Raw genomic sequence first — 11272 nt, 5'->3', positions numbered from 1 at the left:
GCCTGTTTAGGCCCGATCCATAGGATCATAACAGTCAGACATCCCTTTCACAATCTAGGACTGCTGGCTCCCAACTACTCGCCTGCCTGCCTTCCTGATTGCCCCTAACCGCTATGCCTAACAGCCTGATCACCCCCTAACCACTTCCCTGCCACCCCCTGATACCCTGGTCACCCCCAAATGCCCTCCCTTGCATATTCCCTCTTTATTAGATAGGGCTTTTTCTTTAGCATATTGGACAGTCCTAACTGTTTTGGCTCAGCGGATGGATGAAACATTGGCCTGCAGAATCAAGGGTCCCAGGTTCGATTCTGGTCAAGGGCATGTACCTTGGTTGGGGGCACATACCCAGTGGGGAGTGTGCAGGAGGCAGCTGATCAATGTTTCTCTCTCATAGATGTTTCTAGCTCTCTATCCCTTTCCCTTCCTCTCTGTAAAAAATCAATAAAATATAAATTATAAAAAAAAGAAACATTTAAGATTCCTCCATTTCTGCCTGGCTGGTGTGACTCAATGGTTGGGACCCCAGGCTGCCACCGCTGGCAGGGGATGGGGCCCTGGCCAGGCTGAGACCCCAGCCCAGGCTGCTGCCTCAGTCCAGCCAAGCTGAGACCCCTGCCCAGGCTGCCATCTCAGCCTGGCTGTGGATAGCCCGGTGGGGGTGTGCGTCTCCAGCCCAGGCTGCCTTCACTGGCCTAAAGATAGCTTGGTGGGGGTGCACCACCCTGCCATTGCTGCCGGCTGGGTGATCATGCAGTTGGGTGCCCGGCCCTGCAGGAATGAGACCCCAGCCCAGGCAGCCGACTCGGCCAGGGATCATGCGGCTTGGGTGCCAGGCCCTGGCGGTCTGAGACCCCAGCCCAAGCAGCTCGGCTTGGGGGCGAGGTCCTGGGGGCCTGAGACCCCCCAGCCCAAGCCGGCGTGGCTTGCGAGCCATCGCGCAGCTTGGGGGCGAGGCCTGGCTGCCTGAGACCCCAGCCCAAGCCTGTGCAGCTTGCCAGGGATCACTCCAGGGATAGGGGGCGTGGCCTGGCGGCCTGAGACCCCAGCCCAAACCTGTGCTGCTTGCCAGGGATCACTCGCGCGACTTGGGGACGTGGCCCTGGCGGCCTGAGACCCCAGCCCAAACCGGTGGGGCTTGAGAGCCATCGCGTGGCTTGGGGGCGTGGCCTGGCAGCCTGAGATCCCCCAGCCCAAACCGGTGTGGCTTGCCAGCCATCACGTGGCTTGGGGGCGTGGCCCTGGCGGCCTGAGACCCCAGCCCAAACTGGCGGGGCTTGAGAGCCATCGGGGGGCTTGGGGGCGAGGCCTGGCAGCCTGAGATCCCCCAGCCCAAGCCAGCTCGGCTTGCCAGGGATCACTCGCGAGTCTCCGCTCCCAGCTCCTCCTGCCAGCGCAATTGGCCACCCCAAGTCCCACCCCCGCGCCTCCTGCTGGCCTAATCGTGGGCGTAGCGGAGTGATGGTTAATTTACATACTTCCCTTTTATTATGTAGGATACTAGGGCAGTGGTTGGCAAACTGCGGCTCGCAAGCCACATGCAGCTCGCGAGCCACGGTTTGCCACTCTGTTGACTAAAGAGTTTGCCGACCACTGTACTAGGGGCCCAGTGCATGAATTCATGCACATTGAAAGGAACTGTGGGCCGCAAGGCTGCGGTGGGCACAGGGGCAGGTCTCGGTCCATCCTCTGTGCCCCTGCCCAGCACCTCCCACCGCAGCCCCTGGTTCCCTGACTGCTGGTAGCCCCACTCCCGCTGCCACTGCTCCCACACGCTGATGGCACCAGCCCCACTTGACCCACTGACGGTGTGGAGCGATTGGGGCAAGCACCAGCAGCAGGTGCAAGCACCAGGCAGGACCATGGCACGTGGGAGCAAAGAATTTTCAGTCACCACCAGAGGCTCGCCCTGATGATAGCCACCAGTGTCCCGCCTTGGTTTAGTGCCCTGCTCACCTGCTCCACCATCCCACCGTGGCCAATGCCCGCCACAGTGCTCTGCTGCCTGCTGCCAACACCAACCACATTCTGCACACACCCCTTCATGGTCAGCGCATGTCATAGAGATCGGTTATTCGGTTTTTCGGTTGTTTCGCTATTTGGTCTATATGCATATTAGGGTTTTATATATATAGATATTTAGAAAGATGGGGAGATTTTCAGGGTCTATGTCAGATTGTGCAAGTGTATTAGCCTGTCATTTCATCAGGTGAGAGAACTAATTTGTTTAATATTGTGTGTTGTGTATGAGTTTATACATAATTTTGACAAAATTTAATTGTTTAATATTAAGTTGAAGGAATCTTCTTTTTGGCATCACACTAGCAAATAGTGTTTTAGCCTGATATTCACATTTCAATGGCATAGAATTATACACAGCAATGACAACAAGGACAAAGGTCATAGAAAAATTTAAAAATTCTTTATTTTATATTTGATATATGCATTAGAATTTAAAAATACTACCCCACCCCATCCCCTACCCAGCCAGTGTTTCTCAGTGGTTGAGCATTGATCTATGAACCAGGAGGTCACAGTTCTATTCCCTGTCAAGGCACATACCTGGGTTGTGGGCTAGATCCCCAGTGAGGGGCATGCAGGAGGCAGCTGATCAATGATTCTCTCTCATCCTTGATGTTTCTATCTCTCCTTCTTCCTTCCTCTCAAAAATCAATAATAAAATATATTTTAAAAATACCCCCCCAATTTTTTGTAAATGTAATAAATGTTTTATACATAACTCTTACTACTAATGATGATGATTATAACAATAATCCTATATAATAAAAGCCTAATATGCAAACCGACTAAACAGCAGAACGACTGGTGGAACAACCAGTGCTATGACACTCACTGATCAACAGGGGATAGACGCTCAACTCAGGAGCTGCCCCCAGCCCGCAGGCTCCAGGCCAGCCAAGGCTGGGGCCAGTGAGCCCCCCCACACCCCCATGCCCCACCGGTTGCCCCACAGATCAGCAAAATATCCTGATCACCGGGCAGGCCTAGGGAATCCTACCCATGCAGGAATTTTGTGCACCGGGCCTCTAGCAGTAATATAAAAGAATTCCATTTTCTCACCACTTTTCATAATATCTCTCCCTCCTAGTGACTGTCCTGATATTAACAATGAAAATCCTGTGGCAGAAATCCTGTAGCACAGGCAAACCAGAAAGATTCATGTAGCTATTTGGTCTTCTTGGAGGTAATAATTTCCCTTTATTTTCACTTGCATAATTTGCTACTCACATAATCTTATATTTGTTTCAAATGCTATATCATTCTACTAAATCTCAATTTTTAATAAGGAACTCTTTTCCATAATACTTTTCTTCTTTTCTGAGTCGATCCACATTTGTAGTTTGACCCTTCACTTTCTGAGGCACATCATTCTTTCCTCAGAAAAAGTGCAAAAATGTATACCTACAAGTCATTTCATTTAAAAAAAAGAGAGAAATATTGTACCCACATACTGAGTGGATATTTTGGTTTGGCATAATATTTAAGGATGGAGATTTTTGCCTTCAGAATTTAAAGACAATTATTTTCTAGAATCCATAGTTGCTATTAAGAAATCTGAAATCATTATAAGCATCTTATGTATGTGGCACTGTCTCCTCTGTTTAGAAGACTTTACAATCTCCCCTTTAGCACTGATATTTGGAAATTTCATGATAATTGGCCTTGGGGTAAGACTTTCTCATTGATTGTATCAGGCAGTCTGTAGATTTGTGTACTTTATTCTAGAACTTTTCTTGGGTAATTTCTTTCACTTATTTTGTCCATCTGTGCTTTCTGAAACTTTTTGGTCAGAAATTATTCTTTTTAGATTGATTCTATAAGTAACTTTTACTTCATATTTTCCAACTTTACATGTTTTTGTTTTTTCTAAAAGACTTTCTTAAATTTACCTTTATAACTTCTAGTTGACCTATTTTCTTACAATGCCTTAACTTGCAAGAGTTCTTTCTGTTTATGATTTTCCTTTTAATATCATTTAAAAATTTTTCATGCATTAACACTTCATTGTGGAGAGTAAATATTTAAATATTTTTAGAGTTATCTCTCTTTCCTTTAGACTGACATCATTTCTCTATATTTCTCTCAGCCTTCCATTTTGTAGTCTTTTCTCAAGTGTCAGGTGATCTTTACATGTTCCTTTTTATATAAAATAGGGGCATTAAAATATCAGTTTAGAAGCCCTTTGTATACTAATGAACAAAAGGACAAGGCACTAATTAATATGGTAATTGGGTGGGCAACTGGCTTTTTTGCTATGGCACTTTTCCACGATATGAATGTGGACATATCATTGCTCTGAGGATTTTCAGATTATCTGGAGATGCTGTTTCCAATAGCCCTCCAGGGAAGGATTGACAGTCACTGTTGTTGTTTAGGTTCCCAGCAGGGGCATATACCTGACCACTTAGTGTACAAATGTTCACTTTATTTCCTTGTTTTAAACTATGTGCCTCACCTGCACCTTTCCTCATGTGTGCTCCTAGATAAATTTCTCTAGGAGAATGCTTAAAAATTCTGCCTGAAGAGTAGACATGCAATTCCTAATATTCTTTGCATTGGTATGAGAAACGGGTGGGCATATATTTAGTGTAATTGTTTTTAAATGATCTCTCTTTTTTCATTCCCACTCTTTACTTTTTGCTAGGTCTTATAAATCTCTGGAGTTTTTCAGGGAAAATCACTCACATCCTCTTCTCATGAATGTATGCTGTATCTTCTTCATCATTATAAAGTCAGTGACAGCTGTTTGATCTGCTTTCCATTTTTCTTTTTCTTTTTTTTTGCAAAAAGTTGCCATATTATGTCCCATCTCTGTTAATTTATGCCAATTTTATTTATTTACCTTTCTTTTATAATGGGTTCTGGAAGAGATAGATAATCAGATGACCAACTGACCTCTTTTTAATGAATGGTGAAGATCCCATTGATTAAAAAATGGCCTCAATAGTGGCAGTAGTGCCAGAAGTAGCCATAGTTGATTTAGTAGAGATAGTTTTAGTCATTATATCAGTTACAACTAAGAGTATTTACTAGCAATTCATATTTACTACCCGTGCCTCAATGCATATAATTTATAGTGCCTTATAGCTTGGAGACACCTTTAGAGACATTTGATTTTATTTCACATGATTTTTATAATAACTCTGTGTAAAGGGGTGGACATGTGCCACTAATCATCACATACACATCTCACTTTACAGATATGAAATCTAAGAATCAAGGATGTTAAATAGTTGACTCAACTTTGCTCAACTAGTAGGTGCTGAAGAAAAGTCTAGTCAGTCTTTCCTTTCTAGATTTTATCACCCATGATGGCAGTTTGCAGAGGAAGTTTGAAGCATTATTGTGAGTTTGATCTTGAACATTTTTCAGACTGCTTGAAGTCTTGCGATTCTTGCTATCACAATAGAATATGTTTTCTTCAAGAAATAAGTTTTTAGAGAGTTATAGTAGCTCAGATGTTTCATTATTATAAATTCTGAAATAGAGGGAAAATTTGCTTATTAAAAGGTCTTACTATAAATTGGATATCTATAATAGTCCTCATGTACAGCATGACTAAAATCAAATGAAGTAGCCCTTTTCTATCCCTTGGTTTCTATTCATTTAGGCATCCAGTTTTGGAACAGTATATTCTTTGACACCATATTCCTCACTCATCCTTCTCCCTGAAGCCCCACGTTTCCAGTTGTGTGGATTTGACCTCTTCTCCGTCATTCCTATTAAGTCCACTGTAGCTTAGGTGCTTACCTAGACTTCTTTCCGATCACTTGCCTACAATTGACAGTAAGCCCTGTGCCAGATTCATGTCCTCAAAGCACAGCTTTGTTCAAGCCACTGCCTCTTTTACACTTGCTGATTAGGGTCAACATTTTCTACCACTTTTTTCTTTCATTCTTTTCATCATATTCTTTGAACAATTTTGAAACATCTTTCTGCATATTCCCATTCTTGAGTATTTGCACCAGTTTGCCTAATATCCCTTCCTCAATTCACCCCTCCCCAATACCTTAAAATGTCTTATAAGCTTATTAAATTTGTATCATTATCCAGGAGCAATCACTCAGACTACCTCCTCTACAAAGTTATTTCTTACTAAATTTTATCAGCTATATACAATATCATTCTTATGTAAAATCAGCTTGCTTTTCTCCATACTGCTTAAAAATACAACATATTCTCTAGAATATAACAGACTACCTTTGACAAGAAGTTAGAAAGGAGAGCCCTGGCCCATGTGTCTGAGTGGTTGAAGCATCAGCTCGCTCACCAAAGTGTCGAGTACCTGGGTTGTAGGTTGATGTTTCTCTCTTTCCTTTCCTCTTTCCCTCCCTCCCTTCCACTCTCTCTGAAAAAAAATATTATTGGGTGAGGATTAACAACAAAAATGTTAGAAGAAATTGAAATTATTTCTATGAATACAGAGGAGGTATTTTATTGTACTGTATAAGTGAAACATGCTTTTAAAAAAGTGGAATTATAAGAATGTAGGCAGCTAGTCTTTTGTCCATACATGTCAGTGCTTCAAGCTTCTTACTGCATTAATTTCAATGAATATGAAAGGAAGATTTTGAAGAACAGAAGAGTGACATGGAGAGGAAAGGTCAAGATAGATAAGAAAGGCCTAAAGAAAAAATAAATTGTGAGCTTTCAGATGAAATATAGATAAGTGATCAGAAAAAATGCTTACATGACATTTGTCAACTCCTTTCTGGGTTATAAAACAACCTCAAAGGCTAGGATCTTACACCATATTTTTCATCTTTCCTAATGTGCATTGTTTAAATTCTGGCAGATATAAGCTTTGTTGGCCGCGTTAATTTAGGAAGAATCCTTAACTTTCTTGCCTACTCAGATCACAACAATCTTAACTGATATGTTAGATTCTGCTTTTCCTGATCCTGCTATCTTTTAAAATAGAAGTTTCATCTTTGCTCTGGATCTTCATGAAGTTTACCAAAGAATTTATTCTAAAAGAGTCCAAACTATGGAGTGATAGCTATAAATTGTTTCCTATTTAGCCATTGCAAACATGGTTGTAAACCATGAACAATAAATGTTTAATGAGTTCAGAATATAAGTTCCCAATTTTTCCTCAATATAAAAGCAGTTAGCCAATATGGTTTAGAAAATTTTCTCTGTTCTGTTCTGGTTCTTATTCTTTTCTTTTCCTTCAATTTCTGCTGAGTCCCCTGCATATTCCTAAACTGTATTTACCTCATGGAGTTTTTTGCTGCAATGCCACTCTTTTGTATCAAAAACCATGTGGTCACCCTAGCCATTTTGGCTCAGCGGATAGAGCGTTGGCCTGAGAACTGAAGGGTCCCAAGTATGATTCCGGTCAAGGGCACATGCCAGGGTTGTGGGCTCAAACCCCAGTGGGAGACTTGCAGGAGATAGCTGATCCATGATTCTCTCTTTTCATGGATGTTTTTATCTCTCTCTCCCTCTTCCTTCCTCTCTGAAATCAATAATATATATATATATATATATATATATATATATATATATATATATATATATATATATTTAAAAAACAACAACCATGTGGTCATTCTCTATTCACTTTCTTAGACTTTTATTAGTGCTTTGGTGGAAGGAAATTTACTTCTCTCTAATGGGCTTTGCAAAATGCCATCTATAAATTAGTGTTCAGAAATATTTTTAATTCATCTTTTTTTTAATATATTTTATTGATTTTTTACAGAGAGGAAGAGAGAGGGACAGAGAGCTAGAAACACCGATGAGAGAGAAACATCGATCAGCTGCCTCCTGCACACCCCCTACTGGGGATGTGCCCACAACCAAGGTACATTCCCTTGACTGGAATCGAACCCGTGACCCTTCAGTCTGCAGGCCAATGCTCTATCCACTGAGCCAAACCGGTTTCGCCTTTTTTTTCATCTTGATCATGAGATGCTACGGCTTATTGTGCCCCTCTGTTCTTCAAATTCTTATATGTTTTCTTTATATTCTGCTCCAGCTGTGATAAAAAGAGTAAAACTAAAACTAGAACTATCATATGATCTACCACGCCCTCTGCTGAGAATACTAGTATACCTGAAGGAAATGAAAACCGTACTTTAAAGAGATCTGCACTCCAATGTTCATTGCAGCATTATACACAATAACCAAGATATGGAAAAAAAACACACCTATAGATACTTAGGATAAATGGATAAAGAAGTTTTGAGATTATATGTCACAATGGCATATTATTCAGCCTTAAAAAAGGAGATTCTGCAATTTACACCAACATGGGTAAACCTGAAGGACATTATGCTAAGTGAAATAAGCTAGACACAGAAAGGGGAAAAAAAAACCCACAAAAAACAACACTACATAATCTCACTTATATGTGGAATCTAAAAAAGTTAAATACAGGGCAGGAAGGTGGAGTCAAAGGGGATAAATTTATAGTCATATAGGATGACTATGTCTAGAGATCAGTTATACCTCAGAGATATTATTAGTACAGTTTCATACCACTGCAATAAAGCAAATGTCGCAATAAAGGGAGTCACAATTTTTTATTTCCCAATACATATAGAAGTTATGTTTATACTATATTGTAGACTATTAACTGTACAATGACAGTATGTCTAAAAGATGTACAGAGTCACCCCTGAGCATGCTGGTTGCACAGTGTGTGAACCGAACACAGTCCCTGCCCACCCTGCTCTCTAGTACTTGCATCCCTTCATCTTCATGGTGCCTGAGAAAATGCATTATGGGGAGGAGGGGGTGGAGACTTTCACTTTCCAGGCAGAAATTGCCTAACTCATGTCTCTCATCACCATTACTTGTTACTCCAACTAGGAAATTTTGCTTTGGGATTGATTAGTAATGCCTCTGATGGCATGGACAAGATGTGCTATGAGAGCCTGACGGCCGCTTCCAAGTTGGACAGTGGTAAAGGGCTGAAAATTTACATCATCTGCGAACCCCAAGGACTCACACTCACTTTGGGGGACACAGACATTGGCATAACCAAAGCTGATCTCATAAATCATCTGGGAACCATTGCCAAGTCTGGGAGAAAAGCACTTATAGAGGCTCTTCAGGCTGGTGCAGACATCTCCGTTATTGGACAGTTTGGTGTTGGCTTTTATTCTGCCTACCTGGTGGTAGATAAAGTGGTTGTGATCACAAAGCACAATGATCATGAACAGTATGCCTGGGAGTCTTCTGCTGAGGGTTCCTTCACTGTGCGAGCTGACTATGGGCTGGGTACCAAAGTAATCTTCCACCTTAAAGATGACCAGAGGGAGTAGTTAAGAGGGAGGGAGGTCAAAGAATTGGTGCAGAAGCACTCACAGTTTATAGGTTATCCCATCACCCTTTATTTGGAGAAGGAATAAGAGAAATAAATCAATGATGAAGCAGAGGAAGCAAAAGGGGAGAAAGATGCGGAAGATAAAGATGATGAGGAGAAACCCAAGATTGAAGACGTGTTCAGATGAGGAGGATGATAGTGTTAAGGATAACAAAAAGAAAACAAAGATAATTAAGGAAAAATATATAGATCAGGAAGAACTGAACAAGAACAAGCCCATTTTGGACCAGAAACCCTGATGACATCACTCAGGAAGAACATGGAGAGCCTTTCCAATGACTGGGAAGACCACTTGGCAGTCAAGCACTTCTCTGTAGAAGGTCAGTTGGAATTCAGGGCATTGCTATTCATCCCCTGAAGGGCTCCCTTTGACCGCTTTGAGACCAGGATGAAGAATGAACACATCAAACTCTGTCTCCCATATGTTCATCATGGACAGCTGTGATGAGTTGATACCAAAGTATCTAAATTTCATCCATGATGTGGTTGACTCTGAGGACCTCCTCATGAACATCCCTCAAGAATTGCTCAAGCAGAGCAAAATTTAGAAGGTCATTTTAAAAAACATTGTTGAAGTGACTTGAACTCTTCTCTAAGCTGACAGAAGACAAGGATAATTATAAGAAATTCTAAGGTATTTTCTAAAAACCTAAAGCTTGGAATTCATGAGGACTCTACTAATTGGTGATGCCTTTCTGAGCTTCTGTGCTATCACACCTCCCTGCCTAGAGATGAAATTATTTCATTTTCAGAATATGTCTCACACATGGAGACCCAAAAGTTCATCTATCACTGGTGAGAGCGAAGAGCAAGTTGTCAACTCTACTTTTGTGGAGCAAGTGTGGAAGAGGTAGTATATATGATGGAACCTGTCGATGAGTATGGTGTGCAGAAGGTCAGGGAGTTTGATGGGAAGAGCTCCAAGGAGAGCCTGGAGCTACATGAAGAGGAGAAGAAAATGGAAGAGAACATGGCCAAGTTTGAAAACCTCTGCAAACTCATGAAAGAAATATTGGATAAGAAGGTTGAGAGATGACAATCTCCAGTGGGCTTGTCTTCACTCAGCTGCATTGTGACTAGTACCTACAGCTAGACAGCTAACATGTAGCATATCATTAAAGCCCCTCTCCCGCCCCCAACACACACTTTGGGATAACTTTCCAATGGGCTACAGATGGCCAGAAAGCTCGACTACCCCAATTGTGGAGACTGGCAAAAGGCGGAGGCAGACAAGGACAAGACTGTCAAAGACCTTATAGTGTTGATGCTTAAAGTGTGTTGCTCCCTTCTTGCTTCTCACTTGAGGATCCACAGACCCACTCCAACTGCATCCACTGCATGATGAAGCTAGGTCTAGGCACTGATGAGGATGAAGAGACAGCACAAAAATCTAGTGCTGCTGTTCCTGGTGGGATCCCCTCCCCTTGAGGGTGATGAGGGTGCCTCTTGTATGGAAAAAGTAGGTTAGGAGTTTCTACCTGTAGACCTGTGACCTCTGTGTAGTGTCTTCATGGCTCCCCCAGCAGCCTGAGTGGCGCTGACCTCTCTGCTGGTGTCCAGTGTTGTTGTTTTGTGTGTGTGTGTGTGTGTGTGTGTGTTTTACTCTGTTGTCTGCCTAAAGCAGGTTACAAGGGCCTTAAACCTTCTCTTCTCACATTTGACATCAGGTTTGGATGTTGTGTATTGTGGGGGATTTGTTGTTGTTTTTTTGTTCTGAAATTAAAGTATTCAAAATAAAGAAGACGCAGTTTTTAAAAAATGAAAATAAAAAAGTGTACTAGTATATACCTTAATTGCTAACCATCATCTGAGCCTGTTGTAATACTCTATTGAATACTGGAAATTTGATGAGTATAAATTTCAGGTGCTCTCGTCACACACACACACACAAAAGTATGTGAGGAGATATGTTAA

The 11272-nt window shown here is 42.0% G+C and overlaps 1 pseudogene across 1 annotated transcript; it reads left to right on the top strand.

The window, feature by feature from the left end:
* The first annotated feature begins 8730 nt into the window (after positions 1–8730).
* LOC307110166 (heat shock protein HSP 90-beta-like) lies at positions 8731–10826 on the top strand (annotated as a pseudogene). Its single transcript has one exon. The product of its transcript is annotated as a heat shock protein HSP 90-beta-like (transcript).
* The last annotated feature ends 446 nt before the right edge of the window (positions 10827–11272 follow it).

This window comes from Cnephaeus nilssonii (assembly GCF_951640355.1).
Source record: "Cnephaeus nilssonii genome assembly, chromosome: 13".
Classification (NCBI taxonomy): Eukaryota; Metazoa; Chordata; class Mammalia; order Chiroptera; family Vespertilionidae; genus Cnephaeus; species Cnephaeus nilssonii.
Note: the sequence above shows the minus strand (reverse complement) of the source record. Positions and strands in the feature narration are given on the sequence as shown.